Raw genomic sequence first — 19794 nt, 5'->3', positions numbered from 1 at the left:
AAGTGTTGAGATTACAGGCATGAGCCACCGCATCCAGCCCATGATTTTTATATATATATATTTTTTTTTTTTTCTTTTCTTTTCTTTTTTGAGATGGAGTCTCGCTTTGTCTCCCAGGCTGGAGTGCAGTGATGTGATCTCGGCTCACTGAAAGCTCCACCTTTCAGGTTCACACCATTCTCCTACCTCAGCCTCCTGAGTAGCTGGGACTACAGGTGCTCGCCACCACGCCTGGCTAATTTTTTGTATTTTTTTAGTAGAGACGGCCTATTTCATTTTTATACATTAAAAATATAGGCTGGGCGTGCTGGCTCACGCCTGTAATCTCAGCACTTTGGGAGGCCAAGGTGGGCGGATCATGAGATCAGGAGATAGAGAACATGCTGGCCAATAAGGTAAAACTCCATTTCTACTAAAGACACAAAAATTAGATGGGCGTGGCAGCACATGCCTGTAATCCCAGCTATGCGGGAGGCTGAGGCAGGAGAATCGCTTGAACCTGGGAGGCAGAGGTTGCAGTGAGCTGAGATAGCGACACTGAACTCCAGCCAGGTGACAGAGCTAGACTCTATCTCAAAAAAAAGAGAAAGAACAGATATAACAAAAACCATCCTTGTGCCATACTCCCTCATCCCTAAGGTAACATCACTCTGCATTTAGTATATATCCTTCTCCTTCCAGACTTTTTTCATTTGCCTACATACATGTTTACTTATAGCAAAATAAATTTGTTGTATGATTTTTAAAATATTTTTTCTTTACATAAATGGTAACATCTTGCAAGTTGATTCTTTCACTTCATGATATGTCTTAAGTTTCTTTCCTTCCCAGTACTTAAAGGGTTACCCCATTCATTTAAACTCCTGCATAACATTCCATAGTATGGATATATTATAGTTTTTTTAATAATTCCCCCATTGTTGGATGTTTAGATTATGTCTAGTTTTCTCGTTACATGCATTGCTGCAATGAAAACCTTGTACATCCTTCTTTGTAAACATGGGCAAGTATTTCTGCAGAATAGATGTCTAGGGCCCAGCATGGTGGCTCATGCCTATAATCCCAGCACTTTGGGAGGCCAAGGCAGGCAGATCACGAGGTCAAGAGATTGGGACCATCCTGGACAACATGGTGAAACCCCATCTCTACTAAAAATACCAAAAATACAGGTGCACATCTGTAGTCCCAGCTACTCGGGAGGCTGAGGCAGGAGGATCCCTTGAATCTGGGAGGCGGAGGTTGCAGTGAGCCGGGATTGCACCACTGCACTCCAGTCTGGCAACAGAGCGAGACTCCATCTAAAAGAGAAAAAAGAAAGGATCTGTAGAAATGGAATTGTTGGACTGGAGACTATGAAATTTTAATTGCACTCAAAAATGTTGTGCCAACTTAACTCTATCCTCGACAGAATGTGACAGCATTCATTTCCCCACACCTTTTCACTGCTGGGTATTCTCCAACTTTTTGTTGATGTTATGGGTGAATAAAAGGGATCCCATCTAAATTTCCATTTTTCTGATTACTCATGAATTTAATTAAATATCTTTATGTATTTATTGAACATTTATGTTTCTTCTCTGAGTTTTATTTCCTTTGTTCATGTTCCTGTTTAATTGTTTTATCATTTTCTTATTGATTTATAATAGGAATTAGTTTAGACACATAAGTGATTTTGGGAAAAATGTTTACATTCAAAGTAACTGGCATTTTTCACAACAGTTTGTGTGTTACATCATTAGTTCAACTTATGTAGACAGGTCATACATGAGTTCTAAATTTAAAATAAAACACATGACAATCATAGTAATCTAAAAAGAGGAATTATGACCACTTTGAAAGAGTTTTACCCAATCCCGAGTCTGATATCTTATTGATAAGAAAAAAAAAAAGCTAGAACCAGATGGTTCTGTTTTCCAGCTCTAGAGGAGGGGTGGGATTCTGGGGCTTGTGTTCCAGATCCATCTTCTGAGAATAAGGAAGTTGTGGGAGATGGCTAGTAAGGGAGTGTACACCCTTCATCCAGGGTTTCAGGACCCTGCCTCCTTTCTAACACCAATTGTTCCTGCCTGTAAGAAAACACCTTTTGCTGCCTGGCCCAAGGAAGAAGGATATCAGATTGATGTGCCTCTGGCTTCTCCTAATGCCCTGTCCCAACCAAGAACTTGTAGGTAATTCCAGGGTATTTCTGACTGGGGAGCATTTGTAGAGCTGCTTCCACATTTTGAGCTAAGGTTGTGGATTTTTAAATGATTTCTGTTCTATAATTTCCAGGGATTTGGTAAAGATCGGATGGGTAGAGACATGGCATGCTCTCAGTCGGCCAACTTGAAATAGCACAAATTCTTAGGAAAACAATTGTGTACCCTTATATCCTAGAGAAACTCAAGCAAAAGCGTTATCAGGATACAGGTATAAGAATGTTCAAAGCAGCATTGTTTGTAATAATTAAAAACTAGAAAAATCTCAGTGTCCATCCACAGTAGATGAATTAATACATTGCAGAATCATTGTACAGTGGAATACTTTAAAGCAGCGTTACTCATTAGAAACATAATGCAAGCCACAAACATAATCTTAACTTTTCTGGTAGTCACTTAAAAAATAAAACTAAAAAAGAAACAGGTGAAACATGTTAATATATTTTATTTCACCCACATATCCAATATATTATCATTTCAACATGTAATTATTATATGTGTTATTAATGAGATATTCTATTTTCATACTAAGTCTTCAAAGTATCCAAAGTGGTATCATTTCTGCATGTAATTAGTATAAAAATTAATTGGGGAGTATACATTCTTTTTTCCATACTAACTCTTTGAAGTCTAAATTTGTTTGCTAAATTTTTATCAAAATTACTTAATCTGTTCTGCTGAGCAATCTAGGGAGAAAAGTAAAATAAATAATAATAATACTTAATCTGGCCAGAGGTAGCTCATGCCTGTAATCCCAGCATTTTGGGAGGCCTAGGCAGGAAGGCTGCTTGAGCCCAGGAGTTCAAGACCAGCCTGGCAACATAGTGAGACCTCATCTTTACAAAAAATTAAAAATATTAGCTGGACATGATGGTGTGTGCTTATAGTCCCAGCTAATCAGGAGGCTTAGATGGGAGGATCACTTGAGCCTGGGAGGTCGAGACTGCAGTGCACTGTGATCATGCTACTGCTCTCCAGCCTGGGCAACAGAGCCAGACCTTGTCTCAAAAAAAACAAAACAAAACAAAAAAACAAAGCTTAATCTATATTTAGATTTCATAAAATTTGCAGTTGAAAATGTAGCCATCACATACCCAAGTTGTTGCAGATATACTTTTTTGTGTGTGTGTGTGACAGGGTTTCCCTCTTGTTGCCCAGGCTGGAGTGCAATGGCACAATGTCAACTCACTGCATCCTCTGCCTCCCAGGTTTAAGCAATTCTCCTGCCTCAGCCTCCCAAGTAGCTGGGATTACAGGTGCCTGCCACCATGCCAGGCTAATTTTTGTATTTTTAATAGAGACAGGGTTTCACCATGTTGGCCAGCCTTGTTCACCCACCTCAGTCTCCCGAAGTGCTGGGATTACAGGCGTGAGCCACCGGGCCCTGCCACAAACATACATTTTCTAATAACTGCATCAAGTATCAGCTTTTCAATGTAAAAGTAATTAAAATGAATGAAATTAAAGATTCAGTTCCTCAGTCGCATTAGCCATTATCCGTGGCCAAATGTAGATAGTGACTACCTTATTGGAAGCACAATGCAGGCCTTGAAATGAACCAACTTCAGCAACGTACGTCTTAAATATGCAAGCAGATTATTGAGTGAAAGAAGTGATACAGAAAATAATATGTATAATATGATTTCATTTATATAATGTTCAAGGAGGCAAGACTAAACTATGTTGTTTATGACTGACATATAATAGGTAAAACTACATTTTATTTTATTTTATTTTTGAGACAGGGTCTGGAGTGGTACAAACACGGATCACTGCAGTCTGGACCTCCCATGCTCAAGCGATCCTCCCATCTCAGCCTCTCCAGTAGCTGAGACTTCAAGGTGCAGGCTAACATGCCCAGTTAATTATTAAATTTTTGTAAAGAGGAGGTCCTGCTGTGTTGCTTAGACTGGTCTTGAACTCCTGGGCTCAAGCAATCCTCCTGCTTCAGCCTCACGAATTGCTGGGATTATAAGTGTGAGCCACCCTGCCCAGCCAGAACTACAGTTTAAAAGCAAAACAATTATTACAAAAGTCAGGATATTGGTTACCTATAAGGGTTAGAAAGACGATTGCGATTGGAAAGGGGCACACTGGGGGCTTCTGGGATGCTAGCAGTGATCTTTCATAATGATATTACATGTGTATCTGGTTTATAATTATTAAACTGAATATTTGGCCAGGTGCAGTGGGTCATGCCTGTAATTGCAACACTTTGGGAGGCTGAGGCAACAGGATCACTTGAGCCCGGGAGTTTGAGACCAGTCTGGGCAACAGAGTGAGACCCTGTCTCAGAAAAATTAAATATAAACAATATTTATATTATGTGTACTTTATGAACATTGTAGTTCTTGAATTTTTTTTAATGGGGAGAAAAGTCAAATAGCTTCACGTGCAGCCCTGACATAGTTCCTTGTGGGGCTTTCATAATAAGGTTTGGGAAAAGAGAGGAAGAAATGGCAGCTCTGCTGATCATGGTGCCACCTAGAGTTGGATTCTAACAGGGACTTTGTGATCTAGAGAGGAGGCGTTAAATAGACAATTTGGTGGGATGTGTGGGTAAGGGGGTGTGTGTGTGTGTGTATGGTGGTGGAGAGAGATGGACACAAAAAGGAAAATGTGAGAAAAGGTTTTAATAAAAGCAGAGCAGATACCACCATCTTGAAATTACCATTACCCAGCTTTTGGCTGGGTGCCATGATTCACACCTATAATCCCAGCATTTTGGGAGGCCAAGGCTTGTGGACCCCTTGAGGCCAGGAGTTCAAAACTAGCATGGCCAAAATGGCGAAACCCTGGTGGAACATGCCTGTAATCCCAGCTACCTGGGAAGCTGCTGTGGGGAATCTCTTGAACCCGGGAGGCAGAGGTCACAGTGAGCTGACATGGCACCACTTCACTCCAGCCTGGGCGACAGAGCCAGACTCCATCTCAAAAAAAGGGAAGGAGCCTGAGGCAACAGTTATCACTCAAGAGGGAGCAGGAAGCCCAGAAAGGAGAAAATCGGTAAGGGGGAGTCCCAAATTCTTTATATAAACTTAGTTCAAGTTTCTGGCTGACTCCTGAACCATACATACTTGAGGAAACATGAAAGCAGCTTGTAGCTAAAACTTCCAGAACTGAACTAAGATTTGAGTTGTCATCTACTACAGGCATGAAAGTTTGCTGTTTGAATCTAAGTTAACAGCCTGCTAAAATAAAAACAGCAAAACTCTTCAGACCAGTATAACAGAATCTAGAGTCTCTACAACGTAATATTCACAATGTCTGGAATACAATCCAAAATTATTCAACAGGAAAATGTGACCTAATCTCAAGAGAAGAGACACCCAATAGATGCCAGCCTTCAGATGAGCCAGATAACAGCATTACCAGACAAGGACTTTGGAGCAGTATCATAACTCTATCTAGTGAGGTAATGGAAAATATGTTTATAATGAATGCAAAGATAGAAAATCTCAGCAGAAAAACAATTTTAGAGCCAAAGCTTCTCTTTAACACTAAAACATATCTAAAATTTTTAAAAATCACTTCATGAAATTAATAGCAGAATGAAGATGACAGAGTAAACAGTCAGTGAAATTGATATGTTGATAGAAATTTACAATCTGAGTAAGAAAAAGAAAAAATGATTACAAAAGAACGAACAGAGCCTCAGAGGCCTGTGGGATAATTTCAAAAGATCTAGCATAAGTAGGCCGGGCATGGTGGCTCACGCCTGTAATCCCAGCACTTTGGGAGGCCGAGACGGGCAGATCACGAGGTCATGAGATCGAGACCATCCTGGCTAACATGATGAAACCCCGTCTCTACTAAAAATACAAAAAAAAAAAAATCAGCTGGGCGTTGTGGCAGATGTCTGTAGTCCCAGATACTCAGGAGGCTGAGGTGGGAGAATGGTGTGAACCCAGGAGGCGGAGCTTGCAGTGAGCTGAGATCGCACCGCTGCACTCCAGCCTGGGCAACAGAGGGAGACCATCTCAAAAAAAAAAAAAAAAATGATCTAGCATAAGTATGGACTAGTTTTTTTTATCTTGCCTAAATTCCTATCTAAGGGGTCTGAGGAGTCATGCCCTACAAATCGTAAATTCTCATCAGATGGGTCTTATTTAACCCTATATATCATGATTTACTTTCCAGCCTGACTGTGTCATAACGTCACAAGACAAAGAAGAAAATCAAAATATTTTACCCCAAAACATGTTATTTTGCCATATTTTTAAATGGCCCTGCAAAGCTTTTCTTTGTGGGAGAAATTTTGTATCTGTAAAGCATCTCTAGTAACGTAGCTAGATCTTTTTCTTCTAGAATCTCCCAATCCTAAAGAGATTCACTAAGATCTGAATAGGAAACATTTGTCACCTATTGTCTCTAAGGGCAGCCACTATAAGACTTCAAAAGAACTTTGGTCTCCACAATCTTTATCTTAACCTGAACATTCCCTTTCTATCTATCCCAGGTCTTGAGACAAACTCAACCTTAATTGTCAACCAGAAAATGTTTAAATTCACCTATAGCCTGAAAGCCCCCGACCCCACTTTGAGTTGTTCCACCTTTCTGGACCAAACCAATGTATTTCTTAAATGTATGTGATTGATGTCTCATGCCTCTCTAAAATGTATAAAACGAAGCTATGCCCTGACCACCCTGGACACATGTTCTCAGGACTTCCTGAGGGCTGTGTCATGGGCCATGGTCACTCATATTTGGCTCAGAATAAATCTCTTCAAATATTTTACAGAGTTCAACTCTTTTCATCGACATATGGACACTTGAAGTGAAGAAGCAGAGGAAAGAGAATGAAGTGGGAAAAATATAAAGAAATAATTACAGAAAACTTCCCAAATTTTCTGAAAGGCTTGAATTTACAAATTCAAGGTCAGCAAACCCCATATAGGATTGATCCAGAGAAACCTATACTTAGTCATATCAAAGTCAAACTGCTGAAAGCAAAAGATAAAGAGAAAATTTTGAAAGCAGGAGAGAAAAGTGGCACAATACATATAGGAAAACAACTATTTGAATAACTGAAGACTTATTATTTTTTTTTTTTTTGATGGAGGGCCAGATAGGTGGATTCAAAGATTTTCTGATTGGCAATTGGTTGAGTTATTACCTAAAAACCTGGAATCATTAGAAAGGAATGTCTAGGTTACCATAAGGGGTTGTGGAGACCAAGCTGTTATCATGCAGATGAAGCCTCCAGGTATCAGGCTTCAGAGAGAGTAGATTTTAAATATTTCTTATCAGACTTAAAGAGTCTGTTCTATCAGTCTTAAGATCTTTTTGATGTTAATGGTAACAAGGTGTGTCTGACTCCCCCCTTCCAATCATGACCTGAACTAGTTTTTCAGGTTAACTTTAGAATGCCCTTGGCCGAGAGGAGGTGCCCATTCTGATGGCTGAAAGGCTTCAAATTTTATTTTTGGTTTACAGCCCATTCTTCATCAACCCTAAGCATAAAAAACAGCAGTTTTCCCCTGGGTATTTGTGTCATTTCTGAAGGTTCCAGTGTCATGCAAGACTTTGATTTTTAAAATTAAATAAATTTGTTATGCTTTATTCTTGTCAATCTGTCTTTTGTTATAAGGGTGTCATCCATGAAACAATGGGTGAGGAGAAGATAACTACTTTTTCTCCTCTACAATACCACACTGTCTTCAAAGCTCATGCTTTTTTGCTCCCCTCTATCATTTCACAATGAAGTCACAGGCTGGGATGGCTGGGGTTTGGGTTGAAAAGTAGTCTGGGGCCAATTTGTCAAGACTTGAATGCCATACAAAGGAGTCTGCATTTTATTTTTTATGAAATAAGGAGTTATTGGCCAGGTGTGGTGGCTCACACCTGGAATCCCAGTACTTTGGGAGGCTGAGGTGGGCAGACGGCTTGAGCCCAGGAGTTTGAGACCAGTCTGGGCAACATGACAAAACCCTGTGTCTATAAAAAATACAAAAATTAGCTGGGTATGGTGTCGCATGCCTGTAGTCCCAACTACTCAGGAAGTTGAGGTGGGAAGACCACTCGGGCCCAGGAGGTTGAGGCTACAGTGAGCTGTGATTGCACCACTGTACTCCAGCCTGGGGTACAAGCAAGGCCCTGCCACAAAACATAAAAATAATAAGTAAATAAATAAATAAGGAGTTATTGAAGGAGATCTCTGCAGTCAGAAAAATCTGGGCACAAATTGTAGGGGAGGAAATGTAATATCTTTTTCTCACCCATCGCGAGTTTCATGGCTGAGGCCCCTATAACAAGACAGATTAACAAAAGAAAGCATACAAATTTATTTATGGTAAGTTTTACATAAAACAAGAGACTTCAGAAATGAAAATCCAAATACTAAAGAAAAACTACTTTTATGTACAGTCATGCAGAAGTATGATTAGAAGACAAAAGGGTATATTCTAATGGTAATAAACTGAGGGAGGGGAAGACTTATCAAGGCCTGTTTGCTCAGATTCTTCTTGGCCTCCAGGGTTGGGGAGGACCTCTCTGGAATGATGATCTTATGACCTATTTTCAGAGGAGGTAGGTCAGAATTCTTTTACGGCCTGCTTCAAGGGAGAAAGGTGGGAGGAGGTCAGAGAGTGACCTCCCTGTTTCTGTAGTTTTCTCAGTTTCTTTCAGCTTAAAATACTCAGTAGGCCAAGGTACCACATTTTGGGGTAGTGCGCTCCATACCCCATCAAGATCATGTTCCAGTAATCAACTTCTGTACAGAAAAATCACCCCAGAACTTTAAGCTTAATACAATAACCATTTCTTGTCTCTTATAATTTTTGTGGATTAGGAATTCAGGAAAGGGTTGGCTGGGAGGTTCTGGTGTGGGGTCTCTCAGGTAGTTACAGTCAGACATTAATTCTCTCTCTCTCTCTGTCTGTCTCCACATGGTCTCTCCAGCATGGCAGTCTCAGGGTAGCTACACTTCAAAGGCTTCCTGAGCCAGTATTTCAAAAAGAATAGCAAGCATCTGGGCAACATTTTCTAATCTAGCGTTGAGAGTCATTCTGATCCATCTATTGAGAATGTTGCAAAGATCCAAGAACAAGAGGACATACTTTCCACCACTTGATGGTACAAATATCATAGAATTGTAGACATGTTTAAAACCACCACGTAATTCATCTATAGAATATAAAGAATAATAACAATATCCTGAGAGGGTTGATCTGAGGCTAAAATAAGATAAGGTATACCTCATTTCCCCATTTCCCTTCTGGAGCTTCCTGAGATCACCTCTCAGTAAACTACTTGCACTCGGCCGGGCACAGTGGCTCACGCCTGTAATCCCAGCACTTTGGGAGGCTGAGGCAGGTGGATAACCTGAGGCTGGGAGTTTGAGACCAGCCTGGCCAACATGGTGAAACCCCGTCTCTACTAAAAATACAAAAATTAGCCAGGCATGGTTGTGCATGCCTATAATCCCAGCTACTCAGAAGGCTGAGGCATGAGAATTGCTTGAACCCAGAAGACAGAGGTTACAGTGAGCTGAGATCACATCACTGCATTCCAGCCTAGGTAACAGTGAGACTCTGTCTCAAAAAAGAAAAAAAATACTTGCACTCAAATCCATCTCAGGTTCAGCTTCTGGAGGAGCCCAACCTAAGAAAGATGGGAAAGAAAGAAAAGTCAACTCCTACGTTGTTGGCCTGACCTGTTGAGCTTCATCATTTTAGCCTAAACAGCCACATTTATGGAGTATCTGCCAAGTACCATGTTACATATTTTAGGCCAATTCCTAATCATAGCCACATTGTATAGTGTATAGCATCATCCTCATATCTCCAATAAGAAAACAGCCTTGGAAACGTCAACCAGCTGCCTAGAATTAGACAGCTAGTAAGTGGTGGAGCTGATTTGTAAAGAACAGGAGATGAAGGAGGCAGAAAGTCCACACTGCTTTTTGGCGTGGCTGCCCAAAATGTGGGGTTATGACAACTCTTATTTCCATGTGCCCCGCCTCCCAACTGGAAAGTTCCTATTTCCTCATAGGGGGATTTTTTTTTTTTTTTTTTTGAGACGGCGTCTCGCTTTGTCTCCCAGGCTGGAGTGCAGTGGCGCGATCTCGGCTCACTGCAACCTCCGCCTCCAAGGTTCAAGCGATTCTCCTGCCTCAGCCTCCCAAGTAGCTGGGATTACAGGTGCCCACCACCACGCCCAGCTAACTTTTATATTTTTAGTAGAGAAGTGATCTCACCATGTTGGCCAGGCTGGTCTCAAACTCCTGACCTCAGGTGATCCACCCGCCTCGGCCTCCCAAAGTGCTGGGATTACAGGCGTGAGCCACCACGCCCGGCCACAGCAGGGATTTTTAATGGTACTATCATTCAACTTGTCACTGATGGAGAAAGTGGAAGAGACGGAGAAAGAAAAAGAAAGAGCAAAAGTATAGACGATGAGAGAGAAAGTTTACAATGTGCCAAATACCGTTCAATTCTTTAATCTTCCCAACAAGGCTCAAGGGACGCATTAGCTAATATTATCTTTTACTTTTCAGAACGGGAAAGGCCGAGTTCTATGGAGTAAAGAGAAAATCCAGCCACCCTGATACCCAGTCTGTCTAGGTCACGCCCTGCCTCACTGTGACTCAGACTGTCTCTATGTTTTCCATTTCTTTTCTTTTTTTTTTTTTTAACAAAACAATTCCATGTCCTACTTTCTGAGCATATCCTGGCTGGTCCCTGCAGGGAAATTAAGCCTTCTTAAGGGGTTAGAGCAATCAAAAAGCAGCTGCAGGACAGAAAAGTGAGGGTGTGAGCTGTCAGTGGTTCTCTCCTGTTTTCAGAAGCACTGACAGGATTTTGACGTGGTTAGAGTGTCTGCAGCGATGGGGCTAGAAAGCAGCCTGTGTGTCTGCAACATGAGAGGGAAGTTTTATGGCTGGAGGACTGTGTGTTTATGTGACCCTGGGGGTAGTTCTGCATCATTAATCATGTAGCAGTGTCAAAAATGTACATGTTACAACTTGGACATGCAGAAAAGAGTTGCTGTCTATTTTTCAGTAACTGAGCTCACACTGGAGCACCCACTCTCACCAATGGTGGAAGAAACATTTAAACAAGGGTAATTAAGGAAAATGGGCTCCTCTGAAATGAAGCAGTTTCACTTCAGGTAAATATTCATGGCCAATGTGAAGTTCAAACTCCTTGTCAGGACTATTTCTTACCTCCCAAGGTGGCTTCAGGATGCAGGGCGTCATGGTCCTGGTTGGGGGTGGGGCATGGTTCTCATTCTGCTGACTGCAGCTGACGTGTTGACATATGGCTCATCTCACCTTGCCCCGGGACCCTCTTGATGCTCCAGTGCTACAGCTGGCGGACCCTGTGGTCTGTTCTCTTGCTGAGGCCAGAACCCATAGCCACTTGCTGCCTGGGCCCCACCCAGTTCTCACTGATCTGAGCCTCAGCATGTCCTCTATCCTTTTTAAGCTGCCCATTTGGCAGCCTCTGCTATATGGGCATCCGGAACCTCACCAGAATATCCAAAAAGTCATTCCCATTCTCCATCTCAGATACTGCAAGTAGTCAAGACTCACCCCATCTACATCCCCAAGAACTGAAGGCTCCCGTTACATCATGGCACTTCTTCCTCTGATTCCCAGCTTCCACGGAATTCTCCATTTCTTCACATGCTGCTTCACCCCACGAGGGTCAGGGCCCTCATTTCTTCATTCCCCCAAAACAACCACGATGTAAGGCTATTGGATGTAACATCTTTACTGGAGATTTGCACACAAGATAGGTATTGAATGTAGCACAGAATAATTCAGGTGAGAACTTGAATTTGGATACCAGCCATAAAAATCCCTGCCTTAAAAAACCACTGGCCATTCCCTGACAGAATAAATTAATCTCTCCCTGGCCTGATTTTATTCCCAGGATCTGGCCCACTGTGTTCTAGAACCCTGCACATCTCCCCTCTTCTCCCTCACCACCCCGTATCCTTACCCCATCTCTCACACTGACCGTGAATGACTTCCAATCCTGTTTCTCACACAGAAAGAGTTAGCCCTCTCTAGGCAATATGAGGTAGCGGCGGGATGGAATGGAGAGATTTCCCTTTTTATAATCACACATGCCCATTAAGGTATTTTTCCCCCTAATCCTAAGAGTAATTCCCTCCCTAAGAAGAATTTTGCCCTCATTTTAGATCAGCCAGCTCAATGTTAGGCAGCTTTACTAAAATAGTTGTGTAATGCCTCCAAACATTTTTGTAATGGGGTATTTTTTTGAATCCTCACATGAAGCAGTAGGTAATATTATTATACCCATTTCACAAAGAAACTGAGGCTTAGCAAAGTTAGGGAGCATGGCCACTGAGTGAATCAACAGCCAAGCAAGAACCCAGACCCAGGTCTGCTTACTCTAAATGCCCATGCTCTCCACTACTGCCCATCAGGGGAGAAAGAGATATGTGTCTGCAGCTGACAGGCAAACCCCATCTTCAGAACCAATTCCCACGTGGCAGGAAAGGCCAATGTACTGCAGGGGCCTCTGTGGAGGGGACAAGCCAGGAGACAGGAGCCCACGACGCTGGGGAAGCTTGTTCCTAAGGTCCCTACTGGTCCAACACACCATCTTCATGAAGCAACCTCCAGGATTCTCACTCCCAATTCAGCCTGTTCCCTGACAAGAGAGTCCCCGCTGCAAACACCAATGCTGAGTCTGCCCTGGAAACAGCCCCCTTTGGGCTGACCACACTGTCTGTAGACCACAGAGCTACAGAGGCGCAGCTGCAAACTTGAGGCTCTCCCGGACTGTTCTGATCAACGTGCATCCCTGGCAAGGAGGCACTGTGCCTTTCTACCTCTACTGGGCAAGGGGCCAAGCCCAGAGAGGGCATCAGTGTTTGCTGAATTGAGTCCAATTCCAACCACTACAGTTTCCTCCTTCCTTTGTGATAAAGGGCCCCAGTAGGCTGAGCTGATCTCAGTGACTGTGAGCAGCACAACTGCTTCCATTTACTGAGCACCTAGTATGTGCCAGGCATCATATGCAATGACCTTATCTGGTCTTTACCAGTCATGTGGGCTCAGTAGAAAGTCAGCCCATTTTATAGATGAGGAAACAGTCCAGCAAGAGCACAGCAGTTTCTTGAGCTTTTACAGCATAAGCAGCAGAGGCTGGAATTTGAACCAAAGTTTGTACAACTCCAAAGACTATGCTGTTTCCACTACGAAATACCCTCCATCCGAGGAGATAATGTCTACCACTCCTTCCCCGGAGATGATGAAATATCACTCATCTTCTTTTGGGGGAGGGCACATATGGTTGTTTTTGGTGTCAAAATATGACTCTGAAAGCCCACTTCCCTGATGCAGTAAAGAGTGGGGTGAGGGGTTGGGTGAGGGGGCTGGGGCAGGAATGAGCCACTGGGTGAGTCATGCACCTCAACCTCTGCTGAGAGAGCCTGAATCTCTTACTGGCCTGAGGGGGTAAAACAAGCTCTAAGACGGGCTGAAACTCCATGGGAATTCTCCCTCCAATACCTGGGTAACCCCCTACCACATGACTTATTAGAAATAGATCAAATATGCACATGATACAAAATTCTAAAGATACAAAGTGGTATACAAGGAAAAGAAGGTCTCCCTCCTACTGCTGTCCTCCAGGCCTCGCTCCCATTACCCTTCCTAACAGGAAGGGAGTTGTTGCCAATCTCTTATGCAGCCTCCAAAAGCATCTACAAACATAGGTGAGTCTCTTCTTTTTAAACACACATACATTGTAGCATACTATGTAAACCATTCTATCCTCCTTATTTCTTTCACCTAGTGTGTCTTAGGGATTATTCATTTCTGCAAGTATGAAGACTGCCCTTTTTTTTTTTTTCGTTTGAGACTGAGTCTCACTCTGTCACCCAGGCTGGAGTGCAGTGGCGCAATATCGCCTCACTGCAACCTCCACCTCCTGGGTTCGATTCTCCTGCCTCATTCTCCTGAGTAGCTGGGATTACAGGCAGGCGCCACCATGCCCAACTAATTTTTGTATTTTTAGTAGAGACAGGGTTTCACCATGTTGGCCAGGATGGATCTCTTGACCTCGTGATCTGCCCACCTCGGCCTCCCAAAGTGCTGGGATTACAGGCGTGAGCCACCAAGCCCGGCCTCCTCATTCTTTTTAGTAGCAGCCTGGCATTCTGTTATATGGAAGTGCCAGAATTATTTCATTAGTCCTTTATTGATGAACTTCAATCTTCACTATTACAAACCATGAATATTTTGTATAGATCAAGTTGTACATATGTGACTACATCTGTAAGATAAATTCCTAGAAGTAGGAATACTAGTGCTTATTAAATACAGTATGTACTTTTAAATTTTTTCAAACTGTATAGAGGATGTAGCAATGTATAGTCCATCAATAATAAAAGGCACAGCTGGGCGCAGTAGCTCATGCCTGTACTCTCAGCACTTTGGGAGGCGGAGGTGGGCAAATCACCTCAGGTCAAGAGTTCAAGACCAGCCTGGCCAACATGGTGAAATCCCGTCTCTACTAAAAATAGAAAAAATTAGCCAGGTGTGGTGGCACATGCCTGTAATCCCAGCTAGTTGGGAGGCTGAGGCAGGAGAATCACTTGAACCCAGGAGGCGGAGGCTTTAGTGAGCCGAGATCGAGCCATTGCACTCCAGACTGGGAAACAAGAGTGAAACTCTGTCTCAAAATAATAATAATAATAATAATAATAATAATAATAATATAAAATAATAGTGATTATAATCATAAAAGGAAGTCAAGGGAGTGCTTTTTCTTTTGAGATGGAGTCTTGCTCTGTTGCCCAGGCTGGAGTGCAGTGGCACCATCTTGGCTCACTGCAACCTCTGCTTCCTGGGTTCAAGTGATTCTCCTGCCTCAGCCTCCCAAGTAGTTGGGATTACAGGCACGTGCCACCATGCGCAGCTAATTTTTTGTATTTTTAGTAGAGACGGGGTTTCGCCATGTTGGCCAGGCTGGTCTGGAATTCCTGGCCTCAAGTGATCCACCCGCCTTGGCCTCCCAAAGTGCTGGGATTACAGGGGTGAGCCACCGTGCCCTGCCGGGAGTGCTTTTTAGAGACCAGCTGAGAAGTAGACAGGCAGGCCCATGCCTGGCCCAGAAATTCATCCTAGGACAAGAGAAGAAGATGAGCCAGCACCACCAACAGCCTGTTCCCTACAGGCAAGCCACCCGTTTCACAGATGAGAAAACTGGGGCTCAGAGAGCCGACTTGCCTCACTCAGGGTTGTGGCCTGGAACGCTGTAGGTTCAGGGCTAATTCCTCTAGACAGTATATGCTTCACCCTCTGACCTCAAGCTGTGGTCTCCTGTGTTGGCTTGGCTACAGGTTGGAGCTCCTTCCTATTGTGAGCTGAAAGTAGTTGAGCCTACCACATGGTTCAGAACTTCCCCTGGTTATTTCATTCCCACATACAAGAAACCAGCCCCAGTCCCACACATACACACTCACACAGCTACTATTTCCAGCCTCCTTGGGGCCCACGGGACCTTAAGTGTCCACTTCTCTGAGGCGGGTAGCAGTGATGACCCTGGACCAGCCTAAGGAACTGAAACACAACAGTCCCCTGAACAGTTACCACCAGATAGTGGGCAGCGAGGGCGTGAAAGAAGTCAAAGCACATTAGCCACAGAGCTACCAGCCACTCAGGAAACAGAAGTCACCATGGTGAAATAATTATCTTTCTTTGTATCGGAAAATGCCTTCACATCCATTAACTCATTTCACCTCCACAGTTCTCTGAATTAGACAAAACATGGATTCTTATATTCATTCTTCTTGTTGAGCAGATAAGGAAAAGGAAATATGCCTTTTCTAGAGAAGCAGAGACCAGAGGCTGACCCAGGTTTTCTGGTGCTTAATCCTGGTCCCATGTTCTGCCCCATGTTAAGCAATCTCCTGGCAGTATGAGATGTTCATAAAAACCAGCTCTTATCTGCCCTCATCCAGAATTAGTCACCATGTCCCTAGCAATGTTGTTTTGAACCCTCCAGTACATGGATGTATATGCATTCCTTTCTCTGTATCTTTTTCAGCTTCATAGCTGCGTCCTTTGTGAGGATACTCTTGGGATGTTTCTGAATGTTGTCCTTTTACTGTATCTAAGTGCCTGGCATGGCCTCTGGAACATGATGGGTACTCAATAAAGGTGTGTTGCTTGATTGGCTGAGAGAATGGATGATATACAGATGAGAGGATGAATGAATAGGTGAATAGACGAATGGATGGATGAGTGGGTGGGTAGGTGACTGGTGAGTTGAGTATTGGTTCACTTGTTTACTTGTTTTTATTTTTCTACTAGCATCCATTCCCCCTTCAAAATCACCTTGACATCTTTTTATGCATTACTTCTTCCTTCCAGGGTATACAGTCTCAGCGGTACGACATATCAGGGACACTAACTTCTCCCAGCCAAGAAGCAAGCAAATGACACAAGATTAGCTGGTCATACTCCCTCTCCTAGGACTGTGAATCCTTAGTAGAGTGAGACGAGGATAGGAAAATTAGCTGGAATACATCTATATCACCAGTGGCACCCTGATGGCACTGCCAAGTAGTTCCTGCTGCCCACACACGCAGAGTGTTTCTGGTTTCTCACTTGTCATTTTTCCAAGCCAAGTTCTCCAATATCCTACCCATTTTATGAGCTACTCAACATTACCCCCAATACATTACTTTCCTGATTAAGTCAGTGTGATATAATTATGTGTGTGTGTGTGTGTGTATATATATATACATAATTACATGTATATAAGTTTTCATCCACAGTTCCTGGCTTATAACTCCCATAGCCCTTTTACAGTCATCTGTTATAATGTTGGGACACTTTAGGCCTTAGAAGCAGGCCTCAGGAAGCAGAATTTCTCTCTCTCTGACCTCTCCTGCCCTCCTTTCGTCTGCCCAAGTCAGGGTTCTAATCTAATTGTGGGTCATAAGACCCTCATTCCAGAGAGGGCCCTGCCCCATACCCTGGAGGAAGGAATGCTGAACAGAAAGGCCGAAAAGACTCTGAGCAGACAGGCCCTGCTGGAGTCCACCCTCGGTCTGTTAGTATTAAATCATACCCTTTTTGTCCAATCACATTTTCGACATGGTTGTCCATGCTTTAGTCATGCTTATCCAATGAGTATATAAAAGGCCCAAGAAGACAAAGTTCAGAGAGCTTCCGGATAGCTGAACGCATGGAGGCTGACAGGACAGTGAAGGAGAACTTATGCACGCGCTGGGCGAGTGGTGCACCCCAACTCCACAGGAACGGAAGCTCCTCCAGATCTTGCCTTGTGTATCTTTCCATCTGACTATTTATTTGCATCCTTTTTAAATGTAAGTAAGTGCTTCCATGAGTTCCGTGAGCTCCTCTAGCAAATTAATCAACCCCGAAGAGGGTGGGTCACGGTAACCCCAACTTGAAGCCAGCTGGTCAGACATTCTGGAAGCCCAGACTCGTGACTGGTAGGAAGGAGGGAGCAGTTCTGTGGAACTGATTCCTCAGCCTGTGGTTTCTGAGGCTATTTCCAGGTAGATGGTGTCACAGTTGAATGAACTGGCGGACACCCGGCTCTGTCCACTGCAGAACTAATTGCTTACTTGGTGTGTGGGAAGAAACCCCTACATATTTTGTCACAGAAGTCTTCTGTATTATTATAGTGTAAGAGAACAGGAAAAATGCATGTTGACTGTTTTTTCCACACTCCCAGTCCACAAAAGTTTTCTCCATTCATGAACAAATAATGTGTTTTTTTGTTTTTCTTTTTTTCCTGAGACAGGGTCTCACTCTGTCATCCAGGCTGGGGTGCAGTGGTGTGATCATGGCTCACTGCAGCTTCAACCTCCCAGGTCCAAGTGATCCTTCTACCTCAGCCTCCCGAGTAGCTGGGACCACAGCTGTGTGCCACCATGCCCAGTTAATTTTTAAATTTTTTGTAGAGACAGTGTCTCCCTATGTTGCCCAGGCCGGTTTTGAACTTCTGGGCTGAAGCGATCCTCTCACCTCAGCCTCCAAAAGTCCTGGGATAGCAGGCATGAGCCACTGTGCCTGGCCATGAATACAAAGAATTTTAACAGACACAAGATGCAGATGTGAAGGAAAAGATGAATGAATAGATGTGTGCTGGACAGGATGGAGTGAAGGGATGAGTGAAAAGGTAGGAATGAGTGGGTAAGTGGAGGACAGTGCTGCTCACAGAAGTTCGTGAGCTAAATGGTAAAGTGGGTCCTAGGACTTTGATGGATAAGAGGGAAAGAAGGTTATGTTACTCCCTCAGCCTTACCCATAGGAGAAATAATGTGAACTGATTTTAGGAGCAAACAGGACACTTACCCCCAAATCTCACTTTAGTAGAATAGGAATCCTTTACTTTTGTATCTTTTAGAAGGAAATAAATAACATTGTCAGACCCTCATTTCACGGATGAGGGAACTTAGGCCTACAAAGGGCAAGTGGTTTGCCAAAATGTAACAAGTGGGTTTGGAGCTGCAATGGGACTAGAGCTTAGGTCTCTTAATTCCCATTCCTTGCTCTTTTCACCACCCAAAGCTGACACTAGAAGGAATGACTACGGTGCAGAATTTCCAAACCCTAATTTGAGGAAATTCCCCAAGGGGACTTTTTCATGCAAGCTGGAGAGCCTCAAAAATGCAATGAATGCCTAGGAAGGCTCTAAGGGCCCTAATATTCTAACCTGAACACTAGAAAGCAGGAGAAGCAGCATAGTGGGGAAGCAGGGGACTGGGACCCCCGTCCCTGAGAATGGAAGTAATAGGCAAGAAGCCAAGGGGCTTCCCAGGACGAGCTAAAAAACAGCAGCATCCAGACTACAACTACAGAATCCTGTAAGATTCTGAAACTTTGTCACTTCCTTTCTAAAGCTTCCTTCCTAAGCCTGTCTGTGAAACGCTTTGAAAAGGGGTATGTGGGCTAACCTGCAAAGACAGACAGGAAGGGAGAAGGAAGGATCATGTCCCCCTCCGTGGCCAGGCTCTGAGAGACACAAATCCAGTGAAGGACAGAGCATGGGGCTGAGTGTCTGTAGCCCACTGCATTGAGGGCAGGAGAGCTCAGGGCAGCTCTGAGTCATCACCATTTTCTGTGTGTTTCTTCCTAATAAGTGAAATAATATGTAGTGTATAGCACGGTGCCTGACAGCTCACAGAAAATCCCCAACTTCCCCTCCCCCACCGCCGTGCCTCCTCTTGGTGAGATGAACATCTCTACTGGGAGGGGAAGCCATTGAGGGAAGAAATGCTGGCACCTTGACATTTGGGGAAAGAAAGGGAAGGAATTGTTTTCCAAGTATCTACTTTGTGCCAGAAATGGTGTTGGGCAATTTACTGATTGCCTCGTTTAATCCTTTGAAGTATCCTAGGAATTAGGTATTCTCCGCCCCATTTCCAGAAAGGAAACCAAGGTGAAAAATAGTTAATTTGTTCAAAGACATACAGAAAAGTGCCAGGCGTGGTGGCTCACGCCTGTAATCCTAGCACTTTGGGAGGCCAAGGCAGGCGGATCACTTGAGGTCAGGAGTTCAAGACCAGCCTGGCCAACAAGGTGAAATGCTGTCTCGACTAAAAATACAAAAATTAGCCGGAAATCACTTGAACC

The 19794-nt window shown here is 43.5% G+C and overlaps 1 long non-coding RNA gene across 1 annotated transcript; it reads left to right on the top strand.

The window, feature by feature from the left end:
- The first annotated feature begins 8969 nt into the window (after positions 1 to 8969).
- Positions 8970 to 12058, top strand: LOC129051344 (uncharacterized). Its single transcript, XR_008515519.2, has 3 exons — positions 8970 to 9272; positions 11201 to 11309; positions 11710 to 12058. It is a non-coding gene; the product is annotated as an uncharacterized LOC129051344 (long non-coding RNA).
- Positions 12059 to 19794: the final 7736 nt, after the last annotated feature.

This window comes from Pongo abelii, chromosome 19, assembly GCF_028885655.2.
Source record: "Pongo abelii isolate AG06213 chromosome 19, NHGRI_mPonAbe1-v2.0_pri, whole genome shotgun sequence".
NCBI classification, from domain to species: Eukaryota; Metazoa; Chordata; class Mammalia; order Primates; family Hominidae; genus Pongo; species Pongo abelii.
This window is presented reverse-complemented; position numbering and strand designations above follow the sequence as displayed.